General features: G+C 44.5%; 1 long non-coding RNA gene across 1 annotated transcript; it reads left to right on the forward strand.

The window, feature by feature from the left end:
- The first annotated feature begins 2,622 nt into the window (after window positions 1-2,622).
- Window positions 2,623-5,760, forward strand: LOC120240869. The gene is made up of 3 exons (XR_005530745.1): window positions 2,623-3,196; window positions 4,213-4,392; window positions 5,632-5,760. It is a non-coding gene; the product is annotated as an uncharacterized LOC120240869 (long non-coding RNA).
- The last annotated feature ends 1,787 nt before the right edge of the window (window positions 5,761-7,547 follow it).

The raw sequence follows: 7,547 nt of genomic DNA on the forward strand, positions 1-7,547 counted from the left end.
CCAAATACCGTCACATTGGTGACTGGCACTTCAGCATAAGCATTTCTGGGGAGATGCAATTCAGTCCATAGGAGATCCCACCTTCTGGATTTTGTTACACAATCTGATGTCCTCGGCTCTTGCAAATTACAGCGGAAACCTGGAGGCCAGTAGGGCAGATAGACCCCAACTTCAGTTCCAGCCACACCTGGTTTTTATCTTGGCATTTTTTTAAAATCATTTTTTAATTTTATTTTGTTTTATCATCAGTAGCTGGGTGCCTTAGGCAAGTTCGTTACCCTCTCTGAGCCTCACTTTCCACATCTGGGACATGGGGATAACGCCTGCCTCGGGAGTTGTTAGGGAAGGTTAAGGGAGGTCATTACGTAGGTGCGTTCCCTTCTGCCCACGTCTCACTCCCCGTTGACCCTGCCCCCAGCAGGGGCAGAGCCGTGAGGGGCAGGTGCTTAGTTCCAGCAGTCGCTGTAGGCACTGCCCTCTCAGAGGCCCTGCTGGGCCCTGCCTCTCCCACCCCTTTTACGCATCACCGAGTTGTGGGGCTCGTCTCCACCGAATGATGTCATTGTCAGGTATTGAACTATCGTTTTGTGTTTTGTGCATGGGTGGTCTTGCTCCAGGCCAGCTCGTAAAGCAGGTCCGTGGGATCCGGCAAGCTCGTATATAGCAGGCGATTGGTGACTGAGAATTTATTGAGTCTATCGGGCAGTGGAGAACGGGAGGGCTTTGGCCCAGCTGCCAGGCTTTCCTCACATTTCTCTCCATCTCGAAAGAGGCAGGAGGCAAGCTCTTCTTCTCCCCTCACTGCCCACAGCCCAGGGCACAGTCAGCCTGAAGCAAGGTCTTCGAGATCATAGAGAAGAGCGCCGGCAGTGCCGTCACAGGAACATGGGCCTGGAAGTCACATAGAACAATGGGAGCCCTTAGCCTGTCCCTTACAGCTAGCAAGAACTGGGGCAAAATCCCAGTTTTTCCTCTCTACAAAATGCAGCTTATTAATAACGGCCCCTGCCTCATTAGTGTCTGGGGAGAGGAAATGAAATAATGTGTGTGTGTGTGTGTGTGTGTGTGTGTGTGTGTGTGCCCTTAGTATCAGAATAATCCAGATGCAGTCTGAACAAGCCTTCCAGATACCAGCTGCCTCTCTCACTCCCAAGCTGTTTGACTCTGGCCGAGTCACTTCCCCTCACTGAGTTTCTGCTCTTGGTCACCTGGGAAGGTAGTAGTGCTTTTGTCGAAGTTGGTATGAAACGTTACCAAAAGTGACACAAAGCTGGTTATAAAACACAACACAAAGGTGGGTAGTTATCGTTAACAAGTTTGATGGGGAAATGTCATTCCTGCATTGGTATCGTTTGAGATTTGTTATCCTGACATCTGGAGCTGAGGCCCAGTGTGGTTGGTGCACATCCGAGCTCTCGAGTCATTCCCAAGTAGCAAGGGAATATGGCACCCTGCAGATGTGTTAGAGTCTCTTTCCTTCGTATCTTCTGTGGTGCACGTGCATGCTGTTGACTCCCGTTTGGCTGGAGCCCTGACTTCAGAAAAGACCTGCATGAACAGATGCACCATGTTCCTTGTTCTTGTGGCCTCTGTTCACAGCGTCAGCCCCGGTGCTGGCACAGCCACAGCTGATTTCCTCTGCTCCTGCCTTAGACACCCTGGCAGATTATAGCGATGAATGTTGGTAAGGGAAGGTGGGTATGCTCATGCACTGCTGGGGATGAATCGGACCGACTCTGTTGAAGGAAGCTTTGGCAGGCCCTTCTAAGGCGTAGAGTGTGTGTGCTTCTGATGAGTCTAGAAATAGTAAGACAAGTCGCAAAAGGTACTTATTTTACAACATTGATAAAATAGTAGAACCTAGGGGCACCTGGGTGGCTCAGTTGGTTAAGCATCCAACTTCTGCTCAGGTCGTGATCTCGTGGTTCACGGGTTCGAGCCCCGCATTGGGTTCTGTGCTGACAGCTCAGAGCCTGGAGTCTGCTTCAGATTCTGTGTCTCCCTCTCTCTCTGCCTCTCCCCTGTGTGCACTCTGTCTCTCTCTCTTTCAAAAATAAGTAAATATTTTTATTTATTTATTTTTAAAAATTTTTTTAATGTTTTATTTATTTCTAGGAGAGAGAGAGAGAGACAGCGTGAGCAGGGGAGGGTCAGAGAGAGAGGGAGACACAGACTGAAACAGGCTCCAGGCTCTGAGCTGGCAGTCAGCACAGAGCCCGACGCAGGGCTCAAATCCACGAACCGTGAGATCATGACCTAAGCACAAGTCGGACGCTTAACTGACTAAGCCACCCAGGCGCCCCTAAGTAAATATTTTTAAAAATTAAAAAAAAATAGTAGAACTTGGAAGACAGATTGACAATGATTGACAATGTCCTGCTCAACAGTCACCAAGAGGAGTGACATGTGTCCTCCTCAGTGTGTCAGATCAGGAGGCACTTGATGTTGCCTTGTCCCGTTACTGATGATGTTGACCCTGATCCCTGGATGAAGGCGATGTCTGCCAGGTTTCTCCACTGTAAAGTTACTATTTGTCTCTTTATTATTAATAAGTACCTTGTCAGGAGATACTTTGAAACTATGTACCTATTGGGTTTCTCCTCTTACTTGTGCCTGGCTAATTTTAGCACCCATCATTGATTATTTGCTTGAAACTGTTCACCCGTTGGTACTTGCCAAATAGCAGTTGTCCATCTCGTCATTATTTCTGTACTTATCAGTGGGGATTCTAATGTCAGGAAGAACTTACTTTTCCACTCAGAGAAATTTAATGATTCGTATTGGTATGAACCCATGCATGTTCATTATATGTGTATTATCGATAACTGTGGTTATCTTTTGCTCAGTTTTTTCTAGATCTGGCCACTGGATGCCTTTCATTTTTTGAGCACTGCCTTACTTTTGGCACTACGAGAGACGCCAGGCTCCTCTGTGCCGTCCCTGCCCCAGCCTTGGAGTCAGCCACTGCTTCAGTGGACATCTCGCCAGAAGCCCAAACACTGAAATTAATAACTAGGAACTTTCATAGAAAACCAAATTGAGGGACATTCTCCAAAATAACTGGTCAGTGCTCTTCAAAAATGAAAGACAAAGCAAGACTGAGGAATGATCCCCGATTAAAGGAGGCTAAGGGATGTGGCGGGTAAATGCAGGATGGGACCCTGGACTGGATTCTGAATTGGAAAAGACACCAAAGGTAAAATCTGAGCAAGTGTCTCGATTAAGCAATAGTATTATATTAATCTTAATTTCCTGATATAACTTGGTAATTATCCTGTGGTTACACAAGACATCAATACTGAGAAATGGCAAGGCTATGGGAATTCACTGAATTTGTAAGCACTTTATGGCCATGTGACTTTTTGGCAGTGGGCCAACAGTTTTTGGCACTTTAAAGTGAAACGTTAAAAAAAAAGAATTTAAATTCAAATAATATAAATTGATACATACTAATTTAGAGAGGTGTCCATAATCAATTAATTGAAGAATAGTTGTCGTACTTTTTGTGTAGAATTAGCCCACTTTTGTAAAACCAGACAGAAAAAAATGTGCATATGCATTTTATCAACACATGGAGAGATTCTGAGAAGAGTATGTACTTCTTGTTAACAGATATTTCTGGGAAATGTGATTGGAAGGTGTGAGAAAGTAGGAGCTGTTACTTTGACTCGTGTTTTAAACAAAGAGCATGCTTGAATATTAGTGTGGAAAAGTAGTAAGCACATGTGCATTTAGTCTTGATGGCCTCCATCCAACCCCATCTCTGTTGCGTACTCCTGCACACAGGCAGTGCCACACAAAAAGTCTTACCCAGTGAACACTCACCCATTTCTAGTCCTCTGTCTGCTTTCCCACATCTGATCCTTAACAAATCTGTTGGTTGGAGGAGCATAGGCCATGCCGGTTAACAGTAAAACCAGCTGACTCCTCTTACTTTTATCTGAGGAAGCTGGGAATCGTTCATCCTTGAGAACTTTATTCCTAAGTGCATATTCTTCTAGTCTCCTCAGAGGAGTATAAATTAGAAATTTGCCAAGTGTGTCATCATATTTGCACCTCTAAGGAACAGTGATTGGTTAAGTGGAACTTGATATTTCTAAACCCAGTTCATTAGTGAACGGTGATCAGTTCCTCCAGCGATTTTTTTAATGATCACTAGGCTTTTGTAGTTTATGTAAAATTTCATTTACTTGGGTTTATGTTTGCATATAGGGTAGTTTTCCCATTTAAGAGCCAATGCTCCTTGATTCAAGAAGGGAACAGCAAGAACAAAAGTTAACACCTCTTGAAGGTCTCCTATGTTTGGAGAGCTATTCCAAGTTGACTAATGTGATGTCCCCACTACTAGGTCACATTGTCTCAATTTATCAGTGAGGAAACGGATACAAAAAGGTATGCCCTGTGCCTCTGACGTGTTCAGTGGGTTAGTTTCTGCAAGAACTCGTCCCTGCCCCTTGCCTCCTTTTGGATTCATTCTCCAGAACTGTTTCTTTTTGCTTCCGTCACTGGGCTGCCTCATGACCTCATATAGCTCCTACATGCCGGTCCCACTTCTGCATTCTAGATTCTTTGCCTTGTTCTGGCATGGTGTTTCTGTGGATGCTTCTCTCGGTAATTATTATTATGGCGATGACAGTAAAAATAGAACATATACTTGTCTTTCTCCAACCATCACTGTGCTGGGCAAAATGCTGAGCACTCCCAGCCTTTAAGCCGTCCATCCTTTCAGCTGCCTGATGAGTTTTAGGGGCTCAGTGTGGGATGGGGGGCCTGAAGGCCATAGCTAGGCTTGTCTAGGAACTGGAAGCTAAGTCCACTCTGTGATGTTCTCTTCATTTCAGTATTCACTTAGTTAGGCTCTTACATTAGGTTTTTTTGCAAGCAAGTGAGCTCAGCCAGATTATTTCTCCCACAGCATTATAGCCACATCTTCCCAGACATTATAAGTATATGGTTGAACTAATATTCATACACATCACCACTCTATCAATGACATAAGCTAATAATGAAGTATCCCAATATTAAATTACATAGCTGAAAAGCATATAAAATATTAGATGTATGCCTACTTCATTAGCAGAAGCAGGTTTGTTTTTTTTTTTCAGCCAAAGGCTATGGAAAAGAAGGGAAAAAGTTTAATCTTTCAACAAAAAGATAATCTTCCAGTAAGAATGCTAAAAGAAGTGACAAGATTTTCAGAAATTCTGTGATCAGAAATGGTTTTCACTACAATAAAACCATCACATAACAAGGACGCCTGGGTGGCCCATTGGTTGAGCATCTGACTTCGGCTAAGGTCATGATCTCATGTCCGTGAGTTCAAGCCCCACATTGGGCTCTGTGCTGACAGCTCAGAGCCTGGAGTCTGCTTTGGGTTCTATGTCTCCTTACCTCTCTCTCTCTCTCTGCCCCTCCTTGGCTTGTGCTCTGTCTTTCTCTCTCTCTCTCTTAAAAATAAACATTAAAAACATTTTTAAAAACGTCACATAACAAAGTATCTCAGTCTCTTAAAACATTTGCAACATCGAAGGGCCTTTTCTATGTCCTGGGTAAGCCACAGGTACCATTATACTGAAATTCTTAATAATTCCCTAGAAATTCTTACTGGTCTCCTTTCATTGTTTTTTCCAGGTCCTCCCTGTTACATTGAACCCAAAAGGCAAGCATGAATTGAACCGTGAGACTTTGTGATCTTTTCCAAATAGGTGTGTGTGTGCGCGTGTGCGCGCGCGCGTGTGCACGCGCATACATGTCTATAACTCTTTCTCGACTTACAGCCGGGACTTACAGATATCAGTTATATCCTGATAAAACAATTGTTAAGCTGAAAATATTTTAAGTCAAAAATGCGCGCACTACACCTCCCTACCAAATATCATGGCTTAGCGTAGCCTGCCTTAAACATGCTCAGAACACTTACATTAGCCTATAGTTGGGCAAAACCATCCAATGGAAAGCCTTTTTTATAATAAAATGGTGAATATCTCATGCAATTTCTTGACTACTATACTGAAAGTGACAAACAGAATGGCTGTCAGCGGATCAGTTGCTGACACTCACGACCGCGGGCTGACTGGGATTGTGGCCGCCGCCCAGCACCATGAGGGAGGATCACGCTGTCAGTCCCTAGCACAGGAAAGATCCACACGCAGAATTCCAAGTACACTTCCCTCCTGTATGCATATCACTTTCACATCATTGTAAAGTAGAAAAATTGTAAGTCAAACCATTGGAAGTTGGGGACTGTGTATGTATGTATGTGTGTGTGTGTGTGTGTGTGTGTGTGTGTGTGTCTCACAGTACAGCATGAGATTTTGAGAAACTCCTTTAAAAAAAAATCTAACGCTTAGCAAATCTGACATTGGCAATGGTGGTGCCAATCATGATGTATTGTGTGTGGATGTGAGTGGTGTAAACATAGGTATACAGGCAAATGGCTATACACGCCCTGTCTTCAGTGGTTGTTTTTTTTTTTTTAATTTTTAATGTTTATTTATTTTTGAGAGAGAAAGAGTGTGAGAAAGCAGGGAGGGGCAGAGAGTGAGGGAGACAGAGAATCCCAAGCAGGCTCTGCACTGTCAGCACAGAGCCTGAGGTGGGGCTCACACCCACAAACCGTGAGATCATGACCTGAGCCGAAATCAAGAGTCAGCTGCTTAACTAAATGAGCCACCCAGGCGCCCCTTTAGTGTTTGAAATGACCAAGGGGAAGCCACACGGTCACATCTCAATTCTATGTGAACTAAAGATACGCAGAATTTTAATGTACACTATCTTAATATTACATTAAATTCATGTTAGTATAATGTTAGTATTAAAGCATGCTGAATATAAACTACTGTGCTGGTGATTTTGGCACCTGATCCTTTGAAGTTTCCTGTCAATAAGATTCTGGCATAGGGAATAGATTTGAGTAAGAATCCTAGCTCGGTGAGGCTTGATTTCAGGAAAGTCATCCAGTTAAAAAAAAGGTAGAAGTGTTTCCAAGGCCGAATAGCGAGAATTTCTCACTCAGTGTTGGAGGAGATGGACAGGAACCCAGAAGTTGAGTTACACTTGGTTCAAGCCTGGTGTCTGTACCTCTGCATTTCAGGACCCAGCGCACAGTGCCTGGGACATCTTGCTCCTCAAGGACCCACAGCACTGACCTTACTTTGAACTGTATCCTGTCTCACTTCCCACTTGACGAAATCAGGGAAGTCAGTTGTACTGGATGCAACAGTCGTTTCAATGGCCTCCACATTGTTGTACACTGGGAAATGTCTTCCTGCTCCATGCACTGGCCAGTGATGCCAGCGCCCGGGGCACCGGCCCTCCCCCAAGACCTGTAGCACAGCGGGCAGCCACACAGCGCTCAGCTTTTCCACCAAATTCAATTTTTATAGGATTTAACCTGTCCTCGAGACCTGGACTTTGGGTGGTGAGTCAGCATCAAAAGCCAAGGCCAGTCCAAGGCCACCTGGGTGGCTCAGTCTGTTGAGCATCTGACTTTAGCTCAGGTCATGATCTTGCAGTCTGTGAGTTCAAGCTCCGTGTCCAGCTCTGTG

This window comes from Hyaena hyaena, unplaced genomic scaffold (assembly GCF_003009895.1).
Source record: "Hyaena hyaena isolate Hyena2069 unplaced genomic scaffold, ASM300989v1 scaffold_268, whole genome shotgun sequence".
In the NCBI taxonomy this organism is placed as follows: domain Eukaryota; kingdom Metazoa; phylum Chordata; class Mammalia; order Carnivora; family Hyaenidae; genus Hyaena; species Hyaena hyaena.